This window comes from Mus caroli, chromosome 2 (genome assembly GCF_900094665.2).
Source record: "Mus caroli chromosome 2, CAROLI_EIJ_v1.1, whole genome shotgun sequence".
Taxonomy (NCBI): Eukaryota; Metazoa; Chordata; class Mammalia; order Rodentia; family Muridae; genus Mus; species Mus caroli.
In genome coordinates, this window is record NC_034571.1 from 20,971,877 (window position 1) to 20,979,073 (window position 7,197).

Below are 7,197 nucleotides of genomic sequence, written 5' to 3' on the forward strand. Positions count from 1 at the left end.
GTTGTGAGCCACCATGTGGTTGCTGGGATTTGAACTCTGGACCTTCGGAAGAGCAGTCGGGTGCTCTTACCCACTGAGCCATCTCACCAGCCCTTAAATCAACTTTTAAGCTAGAGTTATTTTTGGAAGAAGTCACCTCATTTGAGAAAATATTCCCACCAGATTGTCCTGTGGGCAAGCCTGCCCTGGTTGGCCTGTGGGCAAGCCTGCCCTGGTTGGCCTGTGGGCAGGCCTCTTCTGCACCTGTTTTTGTGTTTGATGAATGATGTGGGTGGGCCCAGCCCACTGTGGGCAGTGCTACCCCTGGAGACTATAAGAAGGAAGGCTGAGTGAGTTGTGAGGAACAAGCTAGGAAACAGCATCCCCCATGCCCCCTGCATCTGTCCTGCCTCCAGGTTCCTGCCCTACTTGAGTTCCTTCCCTGACTTCCTCAGCAACAGACTGTTGCTGGAAGTGTGAGTGAAATAAACTCTTTTTTTTTTCCCAAGTTGCTTTTGGTCATTCTGCTGACATGGTCATCACAGCAGCAGAAGCCTTAAGGACCTGAAAGTGGTGTGTGTGGGGGTGGTGCTAAGCATGCGCCTGGGGAGGCCTGTGGCATTCATTGAGCATGCGCCTAGGGAGGCCTGTGGCATTGATCATGTGCCTGGGGAGGCTTGTGGCATTGATCATGTGCCTGGGGAGGCTTGTGGCATTGATCATGTGCCTGGGGAGGCCTGTGGCACCAAGCATGTGCCTCGGGAGGCTTGTGGTAGCATTTGAACTTTGGGAAGGAAAAAACAATGAGTGCTTATGGCTTAGTGGATTGTTCTTTGCGAGCTTAGAAGATAACAGTGTTGAGAGAAATTTAGACAGTGGAAGCCTGCCATGTAAAATTTCATTGGGAAGTTTGAGAGTCCCTCATAGACTTTATCAGGGCCAATTACATGATTCTTTGAATTAAGAACCACTAAGATGCCTAGTCTACAAAGCAATTTCAGGACAGCCAGGGCTACACAAGGAACCTTTTGTCAAAAATTAAAAAAAAAAATTAAAAAAAAAAAAAAGGAAAAAAACCCACTAAAGTGAACCCCTTGCTTTGCTGGGACAATGGATGCTGGTCAGCCAGGCAATTAACACTCATTAAGAAGAGACCCAGCAAGATGGGTGGTGGTGGAGGCACATGCCTTTAATCCCAGCACTTTGCAGGTTGATCTCTAAGAGTCTGCGGCCAGTCTGATCTACAGAGCAGATCAGGACAGCTAGGGCTACACAGAGAAACCCTGCCTTGTAACTTTAACTTTGTCAAAGCCTCTCTTTAATGATAGCTCTTAAATGCTTTAACCTCCCTTCTAGCCCACCATCCACCAGAGGTGGTGGGAAAGAAAGGATATGGGGGAAGTGGACCTGCTTAGAAAGGTTCTTTGGAGCAACTCCCATCTGTGTTGTCAGGAAATCAACAGTTCAGTTCACAGGTCAGCAGTGACAGCTCCATCCACTCGCATGCAAACCCTTCACAGATCGACCAGCAGTCCAGTTCGATAGTCGGGATAGCAGCAGTGGTGGCACTATCTAGCAGGAACAGCCAGGCCTCAGATGAATCACCATGAATCAGTAGGAGGGACCAGGGCCACCAGAAATGCCTGGAGAAGTTCTTGGCTATGCCTCTCTTGACGAAGCAAAGATCAACAAGGACATGAGACCAAAAAGTGTTGGAGAGCTAGCTCTACCAGCAAGCCAAGCCCAGCCTCTGTCACAGTACGTTGGGTTCTTTTTCTACTCCCTCTAAACATCACGGGTCTTGGCTCTGCTCATGCAACTGTCTCAGTTGACATCACTCTGCCAATTGGCCCGAGTCTGAGGAAGCTGCAAGAAGCCGCAGCACATCACCAGAAGTTTTTTAGTGTTTTGTTGTAAACCCCAAATTACTAATACTAGAGAGACTTCAGTGTTGTACAGACAGTTTGCCTCTCTCTGTGTTTCCCATCAGAGGCTCGCATCCTCCCCCCAGCTTGCGGCAAACACAATATGCAGACAGTTGGTTTCTGCGCTGTGTCCTCCTGCAGCAGCCTGGAGTGGCTCCCTCCCCCTCCTCTAGCATTAGAATGGCACAACCCATAAAACTCCCCCTTAGTGTGGACATTCTGAGGAGACAGTGTGAGACATTCTCCCCGCTTCTGTGTCTCCAAAACCCAACACTCCTCCTGATAACTCTCTAGGTGCCTGTCCTTGAGATCTTAGAGAAAAAACAAGCTCAAGGGAGACCATGGAAAAAGTAAAAGGTAAACCGAGGTCAGGTCACAGACAGAGTGGCCATAAAATTAGTCCTTGAGCAGACACCCAGTAACCCCTCTCCTGATTCAGTACCATTCCACCCTCTCCTCCCCTTTTCTGTAAATATTCACACTATTTCTAACTATACTGTATATAAACCCAGTGTTTTCTGGACTCAGGGTCACTTGCCAGCATTCACGCAGTGAGTGCTAGGTGGGCGAACCAGGTTCGAACTTGAAACAATAAAAAGACTCTTTTGCAAGTTGCAGCGGGTTTTGCAATTCTTGGGCTTGTCTGGGTTTCCCGTGGACTCAGGGCACAACGGTTTCTCTCTATGGAGTCCCGACAAATGGAGATCAACTACAAAATGTAAGTCGGACCAATAGATGTATGTCCTTAGTAAAGAATCCTTCATCACGTGCCCTTTCACATCCTTTAGAAGTGACATCCTTTCACCTGTGTTTGCTTGAGCAAAATGTTCCTTCATGCGTTTGCCCCAGCAAAACACCATCCAACACAACTGACATTTTAAAGAATACTAGGTTTCCCCTTCACTGTCTCAAAACAAACAAACAAACAAACAAACAATAATTTAAAAAACCAACCAAACAAAAAGAGACCAGCATCTGGGAAGTGTTTCCTCTGGGTCAGCATAGAGAGGCTGTGGTCCAGAGACAGCCAAGGCTATACCTTCTGCTGGCAGCCAAATATGATATTGTAAAGCCAGACAATGGTGGCACATGCCTTAATAGCACTTGGGAGGCAGAGGCAGTTGGATCTCTGAGTTCCAGGACAGTTCGACTACAAAGAGAAACTCTGGCTCCAAAAACAAAGAAGAAGAAAAAAAGAAAGAAAGAAAGAAAAGAAAAGAAAAGAAAGAAAATGGGGGTTACAGAGATGGCTCAGCAGTTAAGAACACTGGCTGCTCTTACAAAGATCCTGAGTTCAATTCCCTGCTACCACATGGTGGCTCACAACCATCTCTAATGGGATCTGATGCCCTCTTCTGGCATGCAAGTGTACACGTAGATAAACACTTCTATACATAAAATAAATATATAATAAAATTATATTATTATATATAATAAGTAACTAATTATTTTATTATAAATAAATACAGTGTTGAGGCCTAGGTAAAAATGAAGGCTTAGATAGAATGTTAAGGCCTAGGTAACTGTTACCTGGCTAGCCTGTCATTTTGTTATTACTAATTTTATAAGGAAACTTTCTCATACGTTATTTCTGCTGTTACTAGGAATCTTTCTCACACCCAAGTTGATTACATATTCTGCTGTATTCTGTAGCCTTGGAAACCAATCATGATAGAAGTCAGTAGAACTGCTTTGTACAATTACCCATAATAAGCTTGGACCTGAACCAACCACCCAGCAGCACTTCCTGCACCTGTGTATGAGTTTTATGGTATTTGCTTTTATAGGCTGCCCCTGGGATGGACCCCACCATAAGAGACACCTGCACCAATATAAGAAACTATTTGGAATAACATTTCTGTTTTGAGTAGTGGTAAAGTTTAAGTTCCCAAGACCTCCCTGGGAACTGACATCCTACTTGGCAGAAAGAGACATGGATGTGGGTAACTGATTTCCTGGTTGACAAGTATGAACGTTAGACAAGGCAAGTCACCAGCCACTTGGATACCCCAACCAATGGGAACAGGAAGAGTGTACAACAACGGCATGTTCCTAAGGAAATCCCCCTATCCCTAAATCCTGATTGGCAGAATAATTTGGCATAGATGTTTGTAGATCTCTGGTTTAAAAAGCCCTGTTTATAAGTTCTGTTTAAAAAGTCCTTTAACAGCCAGAGCTATACAGAGAAACCCTGTCTCAAAAAAACCAAAAAAGAAAAAAAAATTAAAAAGGTCCTTTAAAAAAGAACTTTAGCTGGGCGTGGTGGCGCACACCTTTAATCCCAGCACTCGGGAGGCAGAGGCAGGCGGATTTCTGAGTTCGAGGTCAGCCTGGTCTACAGAGTGAGTTCCAGGACAGCCAGGGCTACACAGAGAAACCCTGTCTTGGAAAACAAAAACAAAAAAAAGAACTTTAACTCGGGGTCACTGTTCAGTTCCAGCAACTGGATTGTGGCCCTGATCGCCCATGTTCAATGAACTATTCCTGCCTGACGGAAATTAGTCCTCCTGTGGTCTGTGAGGCCATTCTTGGACCCCAACAAAACAAACAAACAAACAAACAAACAACTGATATTGTAAAAGTCCTGCAAGTAGTGTTGGTTTTGAAGGCATGAAGGGGTCCTGGAGAGCAGCTGAGACTTGGCACTGAGTGGCAAGGCTGAACTTCTAAAGAGATGTCAGAGGAGGCCATTGGTGAAGGTGAATCTTCAATTGCATGAACCCAGGGATTGAAGGGAGTGTCTTCATTCCTGTGGGGTATGCTACGGGACACAAAGTCACAGAATTTCAAAGTGCTTGGAGACTCAGGGAACACTCTGGCTTTGACTAGTCCTGAAGGCAGCAACATTCACTGTGAGGCTGCTCTGAAGCAGAGCTAACTGTGCTGGCTAGTTTTTAGGTCCATATGATACAAGCCCGAGTCATTTTGAGAGAGGAAACCTCAACTGAGAAAATGTCCCCACTAGACTGGCCTTGAGGCAAGCTTGTCGAACATTTTCTGGATTAATGATTGATGTGGAAGTGCCTAGCTCACTGTGGGCGGTGCCACCCTTGCGCTGGTGACCCTGGGTTGTATAAGAAGGCAGGCCAAACAGGGAAGAGCAAGCCGGTAAACAGCACTTCTCCACAGCCTCTGCATCAGCTCCTGCCTCCAAGTTCCTGGCCTGCTTGAGTTCTTGCCCTAACTTTCCTCAGTGATGAACCTTGAAGTGTAAGCAAAACAAGCCCTTTCTTCCCCAAGTTATTTTTGGTTATGATGTTTTATCACAGCAATAGAAACCCTAAAAGAACACCACCTGTCTGTCTGTCTATATCTATTATCTGTCTTCTATCTATCTATCTATCTATCTATCTATCATCTCTATCTCTATTTCCTATATATCTATTATCTATCTATCATATATTTATCTTGTCTCTATTACATATTATCTATCTATCATCTGTCTATATCTATCTATTCATCCACCTATCTATCTGCTATTTATCCATTTATCTACTATCATCTACCTGAGACTGAGTCTTCCACTGAACCTGAAGCTCTGCAGTTTAGCTTAGACTGCTTAGCCAGGATGATGTCGAAATTCACCAGCTTTTGCCCCCAACCTTGTCCACAATGCTGGGATTACAGACATGGGCCACCATACCTAGCTTTTATGTCAGTGTCATGCCTCTGAACTCAGGACCTCATGCTTGTATGGCAAGCTCTTTGCCCACTGAACTATCTCTCCAGCTCCATTTTCTCCATTTTTTTGAGGCTAGGTCTCCCGTAGCCCAAGCTGGCTTTGTACTCACAGGATGACCTAAAACATCTGATCCTCCTGCCTCCTGAGTGCTAGGACTTCATCAGGTACCACCACGTCGATTTCCTATGGTGCCAGGGCTTGAACACAGGACTTCCTGCATGCTAGGTAAACAATTCTACCTATATTTAACTGCGCTTTATCCAGTACCTTATGTTTTAAAATCCCAACAGGTCTAAAGGAAAGTGACTTCCTCTGACTCACCTACATTTGCAGCTCTGCAGCACCCAGCCCTGTAGCCTCTGGACGCTCAGTCACTTGTTACTTGACTCCATCTGGCCTGGCCCAAGTAAGAAGGGCAGAGGACAAGGTCCACAGTAAGCGGGTGTCCCTAGTCCTGCCTTCTCTGTCATCCCCAGGTCAGTTCCAAAGTCCGTCCTGACAACTAGGGACGATGCTCTTCCTCCCTCCACAGGAGCAAGATGTAAGCCTGGAATTAATGAGATAGAGTAAAACTAGTAGATGCCAGAGCAGCAGCTGGAGAGCAGCCTGCTCCTCCCACCACAGCCCCAGGTTCAAGTGGGTGGAGACGGGGTGTGGAGGAGAGCAGGTGTGTAGGTCAGAAGCAGGACTTCCTCAAGCTATCCTTGAAAGTTGGCTCCCAGTGCAGGTGAGCGACCACCTCAGGGGCTGTCCTGGTCTGTGGGCTGGCTTTGGTAGGGGACTGCCTATCCTGGGTGAGTGAGGGGACTGCCTGTCCTGGGTGAGGGGAGCCTGCCTTGTGCTTTTTGTATAACAACCCAGTCTCAGGTATGACACCCCTGAGGTGCGGTCTGTGTTTTCTTGGTTACTACCTGTGACCCACTTGTCCCTGTGCTTTGGGGTGCTGGCTGGAATTAAGATTCAGTCTCTGGGCAGGTCATTTGTCCTCTTTCCTCCGTTTCCCTTACTTCAGATGAGCTAGTGCCCCATTTAGCCTGTTCCTAGGAGTCCCAACCTCTGTTTACCATTCTTGAAACACTGGGAGTATCTTCATTCTTGGGGGATATGCCATGAGATACCAAGTCACAGGATTTTGAAGTGCTTGGATCCTCAGGGAACACCCCGGCTTTGCCAAGTTCAGTAGGTAACAACAGCCACTGTGGGGTATGTTCTGAAGCAGAGCTGACCAGGAGCTGCCTAGTGGCTTCTCTGTACATTGGTAGGCTGGGTGGGTCAGGACTCGGAATCCCTGCTGGGCTCCAGAGGAGATACGGGTATAGATGTCTTGAGTACTGTGGAGAATAACATTCCATGGTCAGCTGCCCAGGTTCATCCGGGGTCAGCTAAAATCTCTCAGATCTCCATTAGAGAAATCCAAGTTTAGGATTTCAAGAAAAACCAGATGTCTTTGTTAAGAAGAATAGAATGCTAGTTGGCCTCTTGAGGGCCCACACCTGGCCTCTAGATTCCATGTAGCATGGTTCTGAGGCTTCCAGAAAGAAGTCCAGCACTGGGAGACTCTGGTTTGAAGTCTTGAGTTCAGTCCAGAGCTGGAACTCTTTTTTTTTTTTT

The 7,197-nt window shown here is 46.4% G+C and overlaps 1 protein-coding gene across 10 annotated transcripts in view; it reads left to right on the plus strand.

The window, feature by feature from the left end:
• The first annotated feature begins 4,992 nt into the window (after positions 1 to 4,992).
• Positions 4,993 to 7,197, plus strand: part of Entpd8 (ectonucleoside triphosphate diphosphohydrolase 8) — a 13,881-nt gene continuing 11,676 nt past the window's right edge. For 4 of the 10 annotated variants that reach the window (XR_003835805.1, XM_029473715.1, XM_021181336.2 and 1 more), the window contains exons 1-2: positions 4,993 to 5,114; positions 5,877 to 5,992. The gene's annotated coding sequence lies outside the window, so the exon portion shown is untranslated. The other 6 variants (XM_021181338.1, XM_021181356.1, XM_029473713.1 and 3 more) reach the window with 5 other exon arrangements.